The sequence below is a fragment of the Pseudorasbora parva genome, chromosome 1, assembly GCF_024679245.1.
Source record: "Pseudorasbora parva isolate DD20220531a chromosome 1, ASM2467924v1, whole genome shotgun sequence".
Lineage (NCBI taxonomy): Eukaryota > Metazoa > Chordata > Actinopteri > Cypriniformes > Gobionidae > Pseudorasbora > Pseudorasbora parva.
The window spans coordinates 23,510,150-23,523,664 of NC_090172.1; positions in this window are offsets into that span (position 1 = coordinate 23,510,150).

Below are 13,515 nucleotides of genomic sequence, written 5' to 3' on the forward strand. Positions count from 1 at the left end.
AGCTTCAAACAAACCAAACATTATATGTTTCAAGTCAAATTTACCAAACTGTCGCTCCACATTTGCACGTTTCAGTCTTGTTCACTAACCAGTGTTGTATTTCAATCAAATCATCAAGTCAGTGATTTTTTTTTTCTCTTCATAATTTGTTGTCTATGTAAATTAGCCAGATAATAGATTATTTGTTTTATTCAGAGAAGCTGCTATTTGCTTGACCTGTGGAAAATAAGCTATACATTATTTAAAATATGTTTATGTAGCCCATCTGGCATTATGATACAGTAGCAACACAAAGGTTATGGGTTTGATTTCCATAGAACTTACAAAACCATGGTTATAAAATCTGTTCCTTCCATTCGCTGTAAGTTGTTTTGGAAGAAAGGCACCAAAACAATCCAAAAAGCTCAAGTTTACAAATGGCGTGATACATTCTGGGTGAATTCCCAGGAAGAGAGTTGTCTTCTGCTAGAGGAAGCAAAGCATTGGATATATTGACAATGTTGGAAATATATTTCTATGGGGATATGTTTTTTCTTCTGTACATGTATAATAAACATCAGACAAGCGGGAAAAAACGTTGTCTTTGTTTATATAGAGCTGAAGTGTGAAGATTAAGTCCACAAATTAGCAGAAACACATCATTTGTCAAGTTTGACTTCCTTTTGTTTCTGAGGCTTTCTATAAATATACTGTGTAACTGAGATTATTTGCAAATCATCTTTATTTTTCTAAATGAAAAACATGTTGAATGGGGTAAAATGGTATGACATTCGTAACACCATTGCTTTGTACACATCAAAACAATTTACTTTGCAAAGGCCTACGGTTGTTTGCAAACAGCAAGAAACTTTTTTTTTTTTGCCTGGGAAACTGATAAAAAGACACCGTCTTGTCATGTTTCTTTACACTACCATGCATTCTCATAGAATAAATTACAATATGGTGTGTTCACAATTTAAAACCGATATTCACAAATGGCTCCAAACAACAGGTTAAACTGTTTACACAAAAAGTGTGACGATGTTATGATAAGCTGCGGCACAGAAAGGAGATAAAAAAGGCTACAGACAGAAAGATCTTACTGATGTTTCTATTTAATTAAATGTGAGTGAAAGGTAGAAGATGAGAGAAAGTTCACATCGGATACTGCGACGAGGTAATATCACACGCATCTTGCAATGCCGCCCTCCTCTGTTAGATTCTCTGTCCGATTCTTTAAACATCTCAAATGCCTTTGTTTCAGGTGTGATGGAGATTTTCACAGACTGAGGCTTTTGCTCTTGTATGTCCCTGCATTCATTCATTCATTCTTTGAGTGAAGGGAACTGAACCTTAAGTGTAAGACTAGTTTCCCAGATGTTGACCAGATGACCAAGGATCATTTTCTCTCCTCTTGTCTTAATTGTATTTCATATATATATATATATATATATATATATATATATATATATATATATATATATATATATATATATATATATATATATATATATATATATATATATATTATAATCTAAGTCTGCACTATTTGTGTCTATTTTGACCATATTAAAGAATTGTTCCTCTAACAATAGCATGAAGCATATGATATGCACTTTATGGTGCATTATACGTACAAACCACCCACCTTCAACTTACCCAAGAGCGTTTCAGCCTGCGGATCATATAGACGCGAAAAACTGCGTAGCATATGCATGCCAAAACTCATTTCGGCGTATCAATTTCATGAGATGTCACACTCGTCCTTTTGATACGCATTAAGTGTTGGATAATGTACATCAAGCCGGTTATCGCAGAGCGATCAGGACCACGACACTAAGCGGAGGTTAATACACAGCTACTTGTCTCAAGTAAATTAGACACAAACCAGGCATTGGCTTTAGTTTAAATATTTTATTAACTCTTACACAAAGCTTCCGAGAACAGTTCCAATCTGCTTTAACCCTTTATCTTTTGCTGAAAATATATTTTTACCATATATGTTGAAATTAATGCTGAAAGGGATAGTTCACCCAAAAATTAAAATTAGCCCATGATTTACTCACCCTCAAGGCATCCTATATGACATTCTTCTTTCAGACTAATAAATTCTGAGTTATTCCTAATCCAAGGAGAGTTCTGGCTAATCCAAGCTTTATAATAGCAGTAGTTGTAGCTCTGTTTTTAAAATCAATAAAAAAGGCAGCTGTCCGTCAAATAACGTGCTCCACACATCTCTGGGGGTTTAATACAACTTTATAAAAAGTAAAGTTCTGGGCAATCGCCTTCCATTGTCTTCCAGTTTTCCATTGTAACCCGTGGTGGTTAAAGGGGGGTGAAATGCTGTTTCATGCATACTAAGCTTTTTACACTGTTAAAGACTTGGATTCCCATCCAAAACATAGGCAAAGTTTCAAAACTAATGTTGGACATTTGATGGAGTATTTCTGTGTCAAAAATACTCCTTCCGATTTCTCACAAGTTTCGGAGAGTGTTTTTTTCGAGTATGTGTCCGCTTGATGTCGATAGAGCGGAAGGTCCTTGTATGGGCCGTACGGGCTCTTCTCCCGGTAGGGTGCGCGCACGTGACTAGAGCGAGAGAGCAAATGCACGCCCATAAACACTGGCTCAGCTGCAGATCCACTCATCCGTGAACACTTCTGTCACGCCGTGCTCCACTTTATTCCTATGGGTGACATCAAGCGACTTCAACGCTTCAGCACAGCATTCCGGGAAGGCAGCGCTGCATTTGTACCGATTTGAACGCAGAATTGACGGGAAGCTTCACAACATCGATTCAGTCGCGTCGCAAAGTGGATCTCCACAGTCACTGCTGCCACAGGACTTCACCAAATCATACCAAAGAAGTGTGTTTTTGACGGAGCGGTCCCAGCGATAAAGGTTCGGTCCTGCTTTGGAAGCAGCCGGTGAGTAAAACTGCTTCAAATGTCTATGCTGTTGGCTATCGTCGCGTGAGTAAACATCAGTAAACGACACGGTCGCGTGCTTCATCATTCAAATGCGCTAACGGTTACTCCATTGTTGTTCTATGTGTAACGCTACCCTAGTCTGACGTGCAAAACCATTTTCATAAACTGGGAGTAAACACACACAAATGTTGACAGACCACTAAATACAGTACATACCACAGAGACGGACGTCCTGCTGTTGCTGTTTCTCCTGTTCAATTTATTTCAGCCTCTGAATCTGATTCTGGATCATATCTGTATTAGCTGAATCTGATCGATAGCCATGGGTTTCTCCACGCTTGAGGACGTCACCGCTTTGTGCGCGATCATCATTCTTTAGCTCCGCCCACTTGATACGCCTCCAGGCGCTCGTTTTTTTCCGGAAAGACTCGGTACAACCTATATTTCTTTTATAAATATAATAAAACTAAAGACTTTTCGAAGATATGAAGGATGCAATACTACTCTATAAGTACTCAAGATTGACATGAGATTGACTGAAACTGAGTGTTTCATCCCCACTTTAAGTGTTTTTCAGTCACAAGATGGCACCAGACAGTCAACGACATTGGAGTGACACGTTCGCCGTACCCTGATGAGTTATTTAGTTTGGCGGTTGTTATCTGGGAATAACATATCCCTGGAATGCACGCTTGACCAATGCGAATCAAGCATTCTACAGAGCCGAGTATTAAGATCTAAGATGTATTTATTTATTTATTTATTTATTCATTTTGAGTTTGTGAATAGGGATGGGCGATAGCACTTATTTTGTTTTCAATAAGATACTGATACTTTTAAGGCCAGTATCAGCGATATCGATAACAATATTGATACTTCTAAACTGAACATTTTAATTATTAAATTAGTTAAATTGTTAAATTTACTAAGAGTAAAATAGGTAAAGATACCCAGTTAACATATTCGAAAGGTATTTTATCATTCAATATGCCTTAATTGCAAATTATTAGATCAAATTTTTGTTTAAACATGGTTAAAATGTTTACTTGTAGTTGTAACCATGGAAATCTACAAATACTACGGTCACTGTAGTAATAAATAAACCATGGTTAAATTTCATAAGGGACTGCCAGTTATGGGACATTTCACCCATAAAAAGCATCCTTTTTATTCTGATAATGTCTGATTTATATTAACATTAGAGAATAGAATATGATTAATATCAACATTTATTATTAAATTTAAAGAGTGTAATTGTACTCTTGTAGAATACAATTTCTAATTGTTTTTGTGAATTAACTCAAACATAGGTTTTTCTGTCTTCTGATAAGCATTGTTCTGGGCTGCATTTCCAAAAGCATCAATGGTTTCTCTCTTATGATAGTTTTGGAAACGTAGCCCTGTGTGAATACAGTGTCATCATTGAGCGAACACTCTCTCTGTGATCGATTGGTTCTGTCTTGCAGCATTTGCATGCAAATAGACAGTCCTATACTACACAACTATTTAGTAACACAGGTTCCCTTTCAGTCGGTCACGTTCGACGTACGTCAGAACTGAACCGACGAATGGGATCTTACTTTAGAGACCAATCCTACTTCGAGCATCTAACAACGAGCCAATGAAATTTGGCATGCGATCACGCATTCCACGCTCCGCCCCGCAGCGCGGGTATAAATAGGAAGTGGAATGGTAGATCAGCGCTTTCTACTTCGGAGCCGAACAGTCTTCATTGCTGTTTCTACGAAGAGCTTTCTGACTACGAGTCGTGAATATCCTGTGAAAGAGTTTGCCAGTGCGGGTGATACGGCGCGTCAGCGAGAGACCGTCACTTCAGTGATAGAGTGTACAAAGAGCTTTGGTTCGCTGAGCGTTTCCTTACACACACACATTACAGTTGGTTCGCTGGGCGCTCACACATACATATCACTGAGAGCTCACGCAGGCTTGCACTATCGAACTGCGTGGAGCCGCGGTCATCTCCCTGAGTGCTTCAGCACTAAAAGAGCAAAACTTCCATTCACAAAAGAGCAACACGGTTTGACCCTGCGTCTTTTTCAAGATGTCATTCAAGCCGTGTGTTTCTGGGTGCGGTCGATTTCTGTCCCCGCTTGACGGACACGTTCGTTGTCTCTCGTGTCTGGGCGCACAGCACGCTGAGGCTGCGTTCGTGGATGAGACATGTTCCCATTGCGGGAATATGTCCATTGCAGTGTTGCGGTCCCGTCTCCAGTACCTCAGAAGAGGTGGAACGCCATCGTCCATCCCCCGATCTAGTGGTCCTCCAGCTGCAAAGCAGAGGGCTACTACTTTGGCTGATGACCTTGGTGGGGACCTGAGGGTGTCGGTCAGGGTAAACCCGACGGGTCTCACGGCTCCTCGGGCCCCTCCCCCCTCCACTGTACCGGTGGAGCTTCCGGAAGGGCGCGCTGACCTCCCACGTGGAGCGCCAGTCGTCTCTTTTGGGGCTCCGGCGGAGGACCAGATGTCGGTTGCTGCATCGGGGGATGAGCTAATGGGTTCCGAGGATGAAGACTCGGCTGCGTTGCCCCCTTCGGGTGTGACAGCGTTGCCCGAGTCTGACCCGGAACTTACGGCTATGCTTGCCCGGGCCGCCGCAAGTGTCGGGCTTGAGTGGAACCCTCCACCACGTCCCGAACCTTCGCGGCTGGATGATTGGTTTCTCGGGACGGGTCGCGCTGGTTCTCAGCGTCCCGCCCCGGTGCCTTTCTTCCCGGAAGTGCATCAGGAGCTCACGAAGTCCTGGGTAGCGCCGTATAGCGTACGCCAGCGATCGACTGACTCCTCCATCCTCACCACTCTCGATGGTGGTGCAGCTAAGGGCTACGAGGGGATCCCTCCAGTCGAGCGGTCGGTTGCGATGCACCTGTGTCCTAAGACCGCTGCGGACTGGAGGCACGCCCCGCGTCTCCCCTCCCGGGCGTGTAAGTTCTCGTCCGGCTTGACGGGCAAGGCTTACACAGCCTGCGGAGAAGCTGCATCAGCTTTGCATGCCATGGCGCTCCTGCAGGTCCACCAGGCCAAAGCGCTCATGGAACTGCACGAGGGTGGTTCCGACCAGGCAGTTATGCAGGAACTGCGAGCCGCGACGGACCTCGCCCTCCGGGCGACGAAAGTCACGGCCCGCTCCCTGGGTCGGGCGATGTCCACCTTGGTGGTCCAGGAACGCCACCTGTGGCTGAACCTGACAGACATGCGGGACTCGGACAAGGTTCGGTTTCTAAACGCCCCTGTCTGTCAGGCCGGCCTCTTCGGCGACGCCATCGAGGACTTTGCCCAGCAGTTCTCGGTGGCCAAGAAGCAGACGGAGGCCATCAAAAACATCCTGCCCCGGCGGCCCGCTGCTGCCTCCACCCAGCCGCCCGGGGCAGCCCCCCAGTCTGCTCGTCGCCGAGGGCGTCCTCCAGCGTCCGCCTCCGCCCCTGCCAAGCCCAAGCAGCAGCCTCCACCCGCGAAGCAGGGCGCCGGACGCAAGGGGGCCGCCCAACCCGTCCAAGGGCCCGCCAAACCTGCCGGCAAGCGTAAGGGGAAGCGGCCCTGAGACGGGCAGCCCAGGGAGAAGAGGAGCTGCTCTGAGGGAGATGATGTCCGCATCCCTCCCACCCCCCCGGAGGAGGACCGGGGGGGCAACACTGGTCACAACATCTCTGCCGCTGGCTCTCCGGAGTCCAGCGGTACCCACATTTTCACCAAAAGAGCAATTTCCTCTCTCTCTGGGCCCCAAGAGGGTCAGGTTGGCAGTGTGCGACGCCCACGGGCCTTGTCACTCCTTTCCTACCCTCCCGTCGCCAGGGGGCAGCTGTGTGGGCCTCGAGGACGCCCCCGGGCCTTCTCACCCACACACTGCCTCTCTTGTGAGCACTCAGTCAACACTCCGGGCCGCCCACGGGCCTTCCGGGTCGGGGCTGAGTGCTTCACTTCCCTGCCTCCGGGCAGTGGACAGCAGAGTGGGCTCCGAGGACGCCCCCGGGCCTTCTCACCCACTCACTGTCCAAACCAGGAGTGCTCAGGCAACACTACGGGCCGCCTCCGGGCCTCCCGAGTCGGGCCAGAGTACTCCGCTTCGCTGCCCCACCCCGGGCACGTCTGTGGTGCCGTTGGTCCCGCTTGTACGGTCTCTGGGGGCCTGGCTAGGTCTCCCCAGGCCGTCTCGCTGGCTCATCCGTACCATCAGACTCGGCTACGCGATTCAGTTCGCACGCCGGCCACCCAAGTACAAGGGCATCCTCTTCACCTCCGTGCGAAGCAGCGATGCTCAAGTCTTGCGGTCAGAGATCGAGGTCCTACTGGCGAAGGACGCGATCGAGCCGGTTCCTCCAGCCGATATGAAGACGGGGTTTTACAGCCCCTACTTCATTGTGCCCAAGAAAGGGGGTGGGTTACGGCCAATCCTGGACCTGCGAGTTCTGAATCGGGCCCTGCACAAGCTCCCGTTCAGGATGTTGACGCAGAAACGCATTTTCCAATGCATCCGTCCCCAGGATTGGTTTGCAGCGATCGACCTGAAGGACGCGTACTTCCATGTGTCTATTCTCCCTCGACACAGACCGTTCCTACGCTTTGCGTTCGAGGGGAAAGCATATCAGTACAAGGTCCTGCCCTTCGGGCTGTCCCTGTCGCCCCGCGTCTTTACGAAGGTCGCGGAGGCAGCCATTGTTCCACTCAGAGAACGCGGCGTTCGGATTCTCAACTACCTCGACGATTGGCTGATCCTAGCCCAGTCGAAGGACCAGTTGTGCGAACACAGGGACCTGGTGCTCAGTCACCTCAGCCAGTTGGGCCTTCGGGTCAACCGAGAGAAGAGCAAACTCTGTCCCACACAGAGGATCTCTTATCTCGGTATGGAGCTGGACTCGGTCAACCGGACGGCGCGCCTCACCGAGGAGCGAGTCCAGTCGGTGTTGAACTGCTTGAATATGTTCAAGAGCAGGACAGCGGTCCCACTGAAATTCTTTCAGAGGCTCCTGGGGCATATGGCATCTGCAGCCGCGGTCACGCCGCTCGGATTGCTTCATATGAGACCGCTTCAACGCTGGCTCAATGGCCGAGTCCCGAGGTGGGCGTGGCAGAGCGGTCAGTACCGGGTCCCAGTGACTCCTTACTGCCGCCAAACCTTCAGCCCGTGGTCCAGCACTTCGTTTCTCCGGGCCGGGGTGCCCCTAGAACAAGTGTCCAGGCATGCTGTGCTATTCACGGATGCCTCCACCACGGGCTGGGGGGCCACGTACAACGGGCATGCAGTTGCTGGTCTGTGGACGGGGCCGCAATTGCATTGGCATATCAATTGCCTCGAGTTACTGGCAGTACATCTGGCACTCCGCCGCCTCAAGGGGCCGCTGCGTGGCAAGCATGTACTGGTCCGTACGGACAGCACCACGGCCGTTGCGTACATCAACCGTCAGGGTGGTCTACGCTCCCGTCGTCTGCTCCAACTCGCCCGCCACCTCCTCCTGTGGAGTCAGAAGCAGCTGAGGTCGCTTCGGGCCATTCATGTCCCTGGTGTGCTGAACCAGACAGCCGACGAGCTCTCTCGTCAGCCGACACCTCCGGGAGAGTGGCGACTCCACCCCCAGGCGGTCCAGCTGATATGGGACCAGTTCGGAGCCGCACAGGTCGACCTGTTTGCCTCTCCGGACTCGACCCATTGCCAGTGGTACTATTCCCTGACCGGGGGTACCCTCGGCACAGATGCACTGGCGCACAGCTGGCCCCGGGACCTACGCAAGTATGCGTTTCCCCCAGTGAGCCTTCTTGCACAGACTCTGTGCAAGGTCAGGGAGGACGAGGAGCAGGTCTTGTTAGTTGCGCCGTATTGGCCCAACCGGACCTGGTTCCCAGAACTCACACTCCTCGCGACAGCCCCTCCTTGGCCGATTCCCCTGAGGAAGGACCTTCTTTCTCAGGGACGGGGCACGCTATGGCACCCGCGTCCAGACCTCTGGAATCTTCATGTCTGGTCCCTGGACGGGACGCGGAGGTTCTAGATGGACTACCACAAGCTGTCGTAGATACCATCGCTTCAGCTAGAGCCCCCTCTACGAGGCGCCTCTATGCTCTGAAGTGGAACCTGTTCGTTGAGTGGTGCGCTTCCCGCCGGGAAGACCCCCGAAGGTGTTCGATCAGTGTCGTGCTTTCCTTCCTGCAAGATGGGTTGGAGAGAAGGCTGTCTCCCTCCACCCTCAAGGTATATGCTGCAGCAATAGCAGCGTACCATGATGTAGTAGAAGGTAAGTCCGTGGGGAAGCACGACCTAATCGTCAGGTTCCTCAGAGGTGCGAGGAGACTAAATCCTCCTCGTCCATCCTCGATACCCTCTTGGGACTTAGCTCTAGTGCTCAGAGCACTTCAGAGCCCTCCCTTTGAGCCTTTGGCGTCTTGTGAGCTTAAGATCTTGTCAATGAAGACAGTGCTCCTGACGGCATTGGCCTCGATCAAGAGGGTAGGGGACCTGCATGCACTTTCGGTCAACGAATCGTGCCTAGAGTTCGGGCCAGGTAACTCTCACGTCGTCCTGAGACCCCGGCCCGGATATGTGCCCAAGGTTCCTACCACTCCCTTCCGGGATCAGGTGGTGAACCTGCAAGCGCTGCCTTCGGAGGAGGCAGACCCAGCCCTGGCTTTGCTGTGTCCGGTCCGCGCTCTTCGCGCTTACGTTGACCGGACCCAAAGCCTTCGGACCTCAGAGCAACTCTTCGTCTGTTACGGAGGCCAGCAGAAGGGAAAGGCTGTCTCCAAGCAGAGGTTAGCCCACTGGATAGTGGATGCTATAGTCTTGGCCTACCAGTCCCAAGACGTGCCTTGCCCGTTCGGTGTAAGAGCTCACTCCACTCGGAGTGTTGCTTCTTCCTGGGCGCTGGCGCAAGGCGCCTCGCTGACAGACATATGTAGAGCTGCGGGCTGGGCGACACCTAACACGTTTGCTAGATTCTATAGCTTACGTGTAGAGCCGGTATCTTCCCGCATCCTCGCCCCCAGTGGCCAGGAGCGCTAAGTGCCCGTTCTAAGTGTCGGCTTGCGAAACGCCACTCCCGCCCTCTGGGCCGGATACGTGCGTCTATTGTCTCCAGTTGTGTTCCCCGGGAAACCGGCTAACCCTGTCGAGCTCCTCCGTCACCCCTCCGGTGTCAGACGTTGCGGACCGTCTGACGCCAGGCCTGCACCCGTATGCTTGTAAACGTGGCTGTAGGCTGGGTTCCATATGTAGCGGTTCCCTCACGGCAACCCCATATGTGTATTCTTCCACGGTATCAGCTACCCTTCGGGCTAGCCCCGTGTCTTTCCCTCGACAGAGCCCGCTCTGTCGTCTCTGGGCGTGTTCTTTCCCCCCTTCAATCAGGCTGGAACCACCCCAGAGACTGCCATATGTTGCACTACCCTGCCAGGTTAGTCCTTATGTGTATTCTGCCACCTCTCCTTCCCTGAAGGACGTGGCCCCGCAGCGTACCCTCTCTCTCAAGTACGAGGTAGGCACGCTTTCCCAGCGTTATCCAATAGTCATTCTGAGTGGGTCTTGCAGAAACAGCAGTGACTGTACTCCCTGCTTGAAGCCCTGACTTCCGTACCATACTAGACGGTGCAGTGCGCTCAAGCAGGACGCTGGAAGGGCCAGCATCCTGGCGTTTTCCATAGGGATCCCATTCGTCGGTTCAGTTCTGACGTACGTCGAACGTGACCGACTGAAAGGGAACGTCTCGGTTACGTATGTAACCCTCGTTCCCTGAAGGAGGGAACGGAGACGTACGTCCCGTCGCCAGATGCTGTGCTTCCGCTGGGAGTCCGGTCACCTTTCGGCTCCTCAGTAGGAAAAGCGCTGATCTACCATTCCACTTCCTATTTATACCCGCGCTGCGGGGCGGAGCGTGGAATGCGTGATCGCATGCCAAATTTCATTGGCTCGTTGTTAGATGCTCGAAGTAGGATTGGTCTCTAAAGTAAGATCCCATTCGTCGGTTCAGTTCTGACGTACGTCTCCGTTCCCTCCTTCAGGGAACGAGGGTTACATACGTAACCGAGACGTTATTTATATCGTATGCATTAAATAAACTTTTTAAATAAACAAAATTACTGGTAAAAAATATATATACACCTTTAGTATCGATATTTTTATTTGCGTATCGATACATTTTGATGCTCACATCTGTATTGATATATCGATATTTCATATCGATACGCCCATCCCTATTTGTGAATAATAGATAGAATCCAGATTAGATTTTTTGACGTGTGTCATTGAAACAAAGCTATGTGACAAGAAAAATAACTAGATCATCTCTAAAGAATTTGACTGGTGACTTTTAACATGTACTTTGTACATTTACGCGAGTGTAAATTAATTAACATACTGTATTTACTCTCCACATAGTGTAAACTGAACTCCTGCACATCAGCATCAGTGTACCAAACTGTACTATATGGTCTTAAACTACAAGTTGACAAGTATCCACAAGAACCACGAGTCGCCAAGGACTTTACTGTTCTGTTAGTGACAGTTGTGCTTATGTCAGACATTGTAAACCGTTAGATTATCTGGACATGATACACTTGGATCTCTCGTCCTGTCTTTCCTGTCTATTCCCTCTTTGACAGGAAGCGGTTGTGATTTATGGAAGGTTGTGATGTCTCTCCACTGCTGTTGTGTGGGTGTGGAGAGCTGTCCCACAGATCCCCTCTAGAGAAATCATTTGTTTCAGTCTCTGCTTTCTTGCTGGATTTGGCGTCCATTCCTTTAGGCTTCAATGCACATCATTAGCCCTTTGCTAATTACTAAAGTTCTCTCCAGACTGTGTGCGGGTGCGCATGTAAGCAAGTTTAGGAAGAAACAGAAAGTTTTATATTCATATACTAACTATACTTTATATATACTTACAGTATAGTAAGATTTAAGTAAGATTTTTTGAAATGTGTTTGAAATTAGTTTTGTAGATTCTTTGATCACTAGAAAGTTAAAAAAGCATTTATTTCATGTTGAAATATTTTGTAACATTATAAATGTCGGTTCTGTCATGTTTGATCTATTTAATGCATCCTTGCTTAATATAAAAAAGGTGACCTTGAAAATATTGATATTTTGAATAGTAGTATATGCCAATCAGACATTATGACCACCTTCCTAATATTGAGTTGGTCTCCCGTTTGCTGCCAAAATAGCCCCTCATCGTGGCTCCAGACCTATGAAGGTGTGCTGGGGTATCTGGCAATATGTTAGCAGCAAATCCTTTAAGTTCTGTAAGATGCGATGTGGGGCCTCAATGGATCGGACTTGTTTGTTCAGCACATCTAACAGATGCTTAGTTTAGAGGCCAAGCCAACACCTCAAACTCATTGTTGTGCTTCTCAAACCATTCCTGAACCATTTTTGCTTTGTGGCAGGGTGCATTATCCTGTTGAAAGAGGCCACAGCCTAACCTAAAATTAAAATAGCATAGCCATTCATCAAAAGTGCTTAGATGAGATTTTGTCATCTAAATGAATAAAAACATACTTAAAGGTATAATGAACTGCCTTTTTAATTTTTTTATACTGTTGTCTGAGGTCAACTAATGATGTTCGTGTGGTTTTTACATTCAAAACATCATAACTAAAGCCTAGTTCAGACTCCACGATTTTCAAACTCGTCGGGTCACTTTTCACACTGCATGAGTATCTGGGGTAGCAGTCAGTAACTGCTGTGTTCACACTGCACGATGGATTGGCGACAGGAGGGTTCACACTGCATGACTATACCAGAGGAAGAATCGCTGATAGCTCTCTCTCTCCGCAGCACAAAGTGCGTTTCTCAACCAAACACACGTGCGATGTGACAAGTAAACAATGCGCGAGACTTGGAATTGTTATTAAAAATAATAAACTGCACATAGTGTGCTGATTTGTGGAGAAAAAGAAAAAAAAGTATATTGCAGAGGAAATTGTTGGAGAGACAGAGGGAGCAAGGATTGTGTTCTGCAAAGAGTGTTTGAGGTAAATATATTTTGCAATGTGCTGCGGCTGAGGCTGGATGTGGAAATGTTTGGGCTTTGTTTCTGTTTGATATAATTGTAAATATATCTATTAAAATACTGATATTCCTCTCTGAACCTCCCGCTTCCCTGTATCTCACGCTTTCATTGGCTGTCGGTCATCGCCGGTGTAATTTTCAGTCAGAACCCTTCACAAAACAGGATTATAAATCACCGACAGGTTCAGATATGTAGCATGCCAAAAATCTCACGGGCATCGGCGACATATTTGCTTATGTGTACGTGTCTAACAGAAATAGACCTTTAGCTATTGATGGCTATTGCTGTGCATTTAGCTAGAATACAAAACCAACCCATTGGGCCACTGAATCTGCATTAACGACAACAGCTGGGGCAACAGCCTTAGTCCTAATGGGTTGTTATCATAGCTATCAAAATCCAGTGTTCGGCACTTTGCGGGCGTGAGTTTTTGTTGTAGATGTCTGTCTTAAAAAAAAAAAAAAAATTGTTGTGTATTGTGCTAATTAATTGAGATTTCTTACAGCTCTTACAGGTTTTTGGCCTTGTCTGTTCCGTTGCTTCTATTACTCTCCCCTTTTTTGTAAGTCGCTTTGTCTGCTAAATGATTA